Source organism: Drosophila grimshawi, unplaced genomic scaffold, assembly GCF_018153295.1.
Source record: "Drosophila grimshawi isolate 15287-2541.00 unplaced genomic scaffold, ASM1815329v1 contig_848, whole genome shotgun sequence".
Taxonomy (NCBI): Eukaryota; Metazoa; Arthropoda; class Insecta; order Diptera; family Drosophilidae; genus Drosophila; species Drosophila grimshawi.
Window position 1 is genome coordinate 19,085,995 of NW_025063692.1, and position 6,219 is coordinate 19,092,213.

The 6,219-nt window shown below is 35.2% G+C and overlaps 1 protein-coding gene across 1 annotated transcript in view; it reads right to left on the reverse strand.

Annotated features, from left to right (window-relative positions):
* The window catches only part of LOC6565102 (protein sprint), a 56,175-nt gene extending 54,068 nt beyond the window's left edge, over window positions 1–2,107 (reverse strand). Inside the window, exon 1 of the mRNA XM_032738073.2 lies at window positions 1,788–2,107. The gene's annotated coding sequence lies outside the window, so the exon portion shown is untranslated. The remainder of the gene's footprint in view (window positions 1–1,787) is intronic.
* Window positions 2,108–6,219: the final 4,112 nt, after the last annotated feature.

Sequence of the window (6,219 nt, forward strand, 5' to 3'; positions counted from 1 at the left end):
TTGCATGTGCTGGCAATTTGTTGTCGTTGTTTTTGTTGTTGTTGTTTTTGTTGTTGTTGTTTTGGTTGTTGTTTGCTTTTTGCGGCCGGCGGCGACCGATTTCATTTGACTTTTGCTGCGTTTGTTTTGTTTGCTCAGCGATTTGTGTAGATACAATTTTGTACAACGCACAGATAAACTGAGGCGGTTTGTGCCGCATTTGGGGGCACTGGTCTGTATAGGCAAACAAATTACAAACAAATTGTCGTTTGTCGATTGCTCGCAGAGACAAACAGAGTGAGAGAGAGAGAGAGAGAGAGAGAGAGAGAGAGGGAGGGAGAGACAGCAAAGAAAACTTTCGTTACATTTGTGCTGTTATCGTTGGGGCCGCACACACATCCATTTGCAGGTGGTGGCAAGCTGGCACATGGGATCACATGGGTCACTGGCCAAACAGACACCTAATGGACATCTTCTAGCCAGTTCTGAGCGCTGACATCTGAGTTACCAAGCCGCTGATTAGAACGTACGACAACGTCGAGTCGAGACTAACTTGCCACTTGCAACAAAATCTGTGTGTGTGTGTTTGTGTTGCATGCAGTTAAGTGATTGTTTCTGTTACCCTTTTAATGCTGACAAATCAAGCTGGCAGATAACAATTCAGTTCTTGTCAACAACTTACTTATTTCAATTATTTTACATATAATTTATCTGGCAAAAAAGAATACAATTCAATTGACACAAATAAGCGGAATTGAAAGAAAAAATAACAATTGCGACGGCTAATGGCAGGTAATGATAGTTAATATCGGTTAATGTCAGACGATGCCAGCTAATGGCAGACTCTGTTTAATGTTTAAAATAATAGCACAGCTTTTACACTTCTTTTGTGTGTTTCTTTTTCTTACTTGAATAGCGCAAAAAGAAATCAAATTTGTGCAAAATAATGTAACAGGCATAGTATATATATATATATATATATATAGATTTATATATATATATATATATTCTAGTCGATCTCAGAGTTGAAGACTCTAAATTAAAAGCTCTTGTCTATCATGGCTTAGATCAAGTTTATGTAATCGATAACTGCAAATATCGATACAATTTTCTGATTGCAATAACAGATACAGTTGTTAAGATGTAGCTCTTCAAAGGATATATGCTGATAAACTGGCATATTACTGAACGATTGTCAAGAAATCCATGAGCAAATCGATACTTATCGATTGAAGTAGAACTGATAAGTTTAGACAAGTTTAGTTGTAAAACAATAAACATAAACAGGAACTACAAGAAATGGCAAAATGATCAAAAATGCTTTGCAAATTGTTTGAAAATAGTTGGGAATTATTCGATCACTTTTATGGAGTACCCGAGTTCCGAGAAAGGCTAACTACTTCCCAGAGTTGCTTAATTATGGGTTGGCTCTCAATATGATATATATAATTATATATATATATATATGTATATCAATCTGTCTGTATTTCTCTGCCAAGTTTGGGTCATTAAAACTCATTTATGATGAGAATTAAATTGCCAGAACAATTCCCCAGAGTTTTTCATCAAGACATGCTCTTGACTCTCATCATTTCACTTTTTATTATAAAGTACCGCAATTTATAGCCCGCCCCTCCTCCCCTCACCTCCCCGCACCACCCACAAAAGTGACAAATTCTTTGTTTTGAGTGCAGTTTGCTAGAAATTGTTGTTGGATTTTCTTCTTTTTAGGTTTTCTTTTTTTGGTAGCATCAAAATTTTCACATGGTAAGCATTTTATTTGTATTATTTTATTATTTTTTACTTACGTGAGCGTTGTGGAATAAAAAAGAAGTTTTTCTTTTTCTTTTAATTTTTGGTTATCTTTTTATTTATTTTTTTTATTTTATTTTAACGAGCTGTGCAAATTTTGCAGTCTTGCCTTCTCTATCTGTATCGCTGTCTCTGTCTCTGTCACTGTCTCTGTCTCTGTCACTGTTTAAGTGTTTATTGCTGATGATGTTAATTTTGTTGCTTTGAACATTTATATATTTTTTGTTTTGGGGGACAGAGTTCGTTGACGTCGTTTTGTGTGAATTATTTGATATGCAACTTGGTGCATAAATTAACAATTTGTTGCAGCTGCATTTTCATAGCGCTAACGTTTTATATTCGCATTCGCATTCGCATTCGTATTTGTTTTCGTATTCGTATTCATTTCATTCGCATTCGCATTGCATTTTAAATAAAACAAATAGTGTTGAAATGGAAAAAAAAACAAAGTGTGTTTTTTTTGTGTATTTAATAACGGTTTCGGTTTTATGTTGCGGTTATTGTTGTTGTTGTTGTTGTTATTTGCATAATGCACTCGAGCACTCAGTCAATCACTCAATCAATGCTGCACTTATGCACTCATTCAAGCACTCATTCATTTATTCATTTAACAACTCGCTCAAGCTGTTGTCATGGCAGCTGTTTCACTTACCCCCCGCCCACATTTCTCATTCCCCCCTTTTACATAAATACCATCACACCGCCCCCTTCCCACCCCCCACAAACACACACACACACACATAATGAATGCATGTTAATAAAATGAAATTTACTCGAGCGTTCACAATGCAAAACAAATTGAAAAAATAATTAAAAAAGAAAAACAAAGTTTTTTTTTTGCGTTTTCTGAACAGAGTTGAACAGCAAAGAGTAAAGCATTCGGTGTTGGCAATAGGCAACTTACTGAAGATTTTATATATTCTATATATATGTATGTATATATTTATTTCCTGTTTCTTCTCAATTTCAATCTTGTCAACAAAAAAAAAAAAAAAAAAACACTCAGCTTAAGTCTATTTTTTTTATTGTACAGACTACAGGGCGTTTGCTCGTCGACTTTTACATGCAGCTTACTGTTAATCAATTTTAACGGTGCCGTCTACAAGTGTCAAAGATTCACAGCTTCCCTTATCCCCTCCCCACCCATCCCTTAAAGCTGTGGTGTCACATTTGTTGTAAAATTGATTTGCTAATGATTTTAGTTGGCATTTATGTTGCGTCCAAAAATGTTGGTCAAAAAAAAAAAGTGGAAAGAGTGAAATGGGAAATGGGGAAAAATTGGAAAATCAAAAGAACAAAATGCCTGAGATCGTTTTGAGCCCATTGAGCCATTTCCATTTCGAACATGTTTTTTTTTTTACTGGGCTGCCGCCAACCAACACAGCACAACACAACACAACACACGCTGTGGTTTCTCATTTATTTTTAGAAAGTTAATCACATGTTGAGTAGATCCACTGGAGTATTGGAGTACTGGAGTAGATCTTGAGTGTGGAACGAATGGACCACAACAACAACAACAACTTTTTTGGTATATTGTTGTACATGTTGTCTGCCCAATGCAGTAAAACATCAGTTTAACACAGCTGGCTGATCAAGTTGTTCAAATGTTAGCTAAAAACTGTTTATCAACACTGTTTGCCAACTTGCAAATCATTTTTATTGCGGCATAACAAATATAAAATGCTCTCTAAGACTATGTAAAAATAAAGTAAAATGAATCTTAATGAAAAATAATCGAAATAAAGAATAAATTAAAAAAATAAGATAATCTAAAATATTAGATAAAGAAACAATATTAAAAAATTACAATATAAAAATCGAATTTTTTTTTTTTTGCTGTGAATTCGTTTGTACGAAGTTTCCACTGATTCAGCTATCACAATTAAATTATATAAATATAAATTCCACACAACTTTTAACACAGAATCCATTTCCCTAGCAAAAACCAAAAAAAAAAACGAAAGAAACGAAATTTTCTGATAAGAAATATGCAATTTTCATTGCCCACAATTAAAAGTGTTGATTGACTCTAAAAACAAAAACAAAAATAAAAAAAAAACATTTCTTTCATACTGAATCGAAGCTTGTCGTTGATAATGATAGTGTTAACGAATATATCTCGACGAGCTGAGTCAGAGTCAAATCTTGATTCGTTGGGCAGATACCACCAAGCCAGCAAACGAGTTAAATTACGTGACTCAGAGTCTCTTCGTCCGTCCGTCCGTTCGTCCGTCCGTCCGCCCATCTGTCTGTCCACTTCTGATCCGCTTCAGTGCTTTACAACGCTCCACATATCAAAAAAAAAAAAAAAAAAAAACTAGTCAAGTTCCACATGAGCATTTGCACCGAAATACCAAATTGCGAGTTTTACAAGCAATTTAAATAATCAAATTTTTAAAGACAACCGAAAAGAAAACTTCAAGTTTTGTTTGCTGCAATCAATTTTGCATTTATTGCAAAAAAAAAAAACAAAAACCAAACAAAACACAGAAAAAGAAAAGGAAAGAAAAACAACACACAAAACACAAACAAAACAAAATTTCGGGCAGCGACGACGGCAGCGCTGCCAGCGGCAAACGCAAAGCGCAAAATGAGGCTGCCAGCAAAAAAATAAACAAACAGCGCCAGCAGCAACGACAACAACAACAACAACAGCAACAACAATTTCCTTTGGCTTATTTGATTTAATTTATTTTTGTTTTTTGGGTTTCTCAGTTAATTGTTGTATTATAGTATTATATAATATTGGATAGTTGTCTACACAAATTATAAGAGCAGAAATATGTGTGTAAAATGAAAGCAATTTAAATCATTTGCCAAACACAGCGCAATTTGTAATAAATCGTATTTGGTTTTTTTTTTTTTTCGTTTCGTTTCGTTGCGTTTTCTTAAGTTTGGTTTTGTTTTTGTTTTGTTTGCTTTGCACACAAACGATAATTTTTGATCGAATCGTTAACACACGCACACAACACACTACACACAGCTACAACAACTAGAAAAACAACAAACACAAAAACAAAAAAAAGACCAACCGCACGATGCGCTTTCAAAACTTTCGTCCGTCGCCTGTGGAACGCAAAACACAACTGAGCAAACCGACGATGCCGGCTGACAGCAGCAGCAGCAACAGTGGCAGCGACGTCGACAGCGAAGCTCGTGCTCGTGCTCGTGCGCTCTTCTGCCTCACCACCCGCTCACCTTAGTTCACCACACTCACACATACACAAAACATGCTAAACCCAACGCACACTGGGCTTATTATGCACTATTTAAAATGAAAAGCAATTTGGTACAAATAACAAAATTCAACTTCATATCGACAGCTATGTACATATTTATGTATATATATATGTATATATATATGTATTCTTAATTTTTAATTTAGTTTTTTTGGTTTTGTTTAATATATTCAATGAATAGTATTATTTTTGTTACACGCGTAACTAAAAAGCTTTTGCATTTTACATTTTGTACAAATTAAATAAACTCGGAGCCAATGTGCGTTTGGTGCTTTTTGGTTGTTAGTTGATGCTGAGTGAGTGTGTGTGTGTGCGTGTGTGGAACGAGTTGGCGCTCACTGCAATCGCTGCTGCGCTGCCCACATTCAAGTTAGAGTTGGCGGTGGCGTTGGCGCTGCTGCTGCTGTTGCTGCTGCTGAGCTTCTGCTGCATGCATGCAAGCAAATTGCGCAAATCGCATGCGTTTTTCAATAGAGCCGCAGATCGCTGGGCGTTGATTGCGGCGTATGCGTGCCATATGCGTAAGCAGCACAACTGGCAACTGCAACTGCAACTGGCAATTTAGAACGCATTGCAGGTCGTGTGATCAAAATCAACAAACAGCTAAACAGCCAAACAACAGAAGCAACTAATAACAAACAATGCACAAAGCATCCACATTGTTTTTGGTCAACCGCATTGCAGACGCGTGCGTTATTTCAAACACATGCGGGCAAAAACTAAAAACTAAAATAAGAAGAAAAAAAATACAAAAACAAACGGTTAACAGACCCACTGCAATATTGTTCACAGTGAACGAACACAAGTGAAGCACCCCGCCCACCTATCAGCACTACCCAACATAAACGTGCACATGTATACACATACACTTAGAAAAACTACATTTTAGTAAATGTCATTAAAATGAAAATCGCTCAATTACGAAAAATATTTCTAAAATGTAGAAAAGCTTATCCTAAATTGACAATCCCAAACATTTTTTCTATTTATTTCTTTTGTTAATATTTTCTATTATTAAGTAAAACATTTAAAAAAAATAAAAAAATAGAAATGCAAACCCTAATTTGAAGAAAGAAATCCTTTCTAAAATTCAGAAACAAGCTATGAAATTTACTAGCTATGCTTTCAAATTTGTCGTATAAATCATAGAAAAATCCCAAATTTTGAAATGTAAATCATAGTTTTC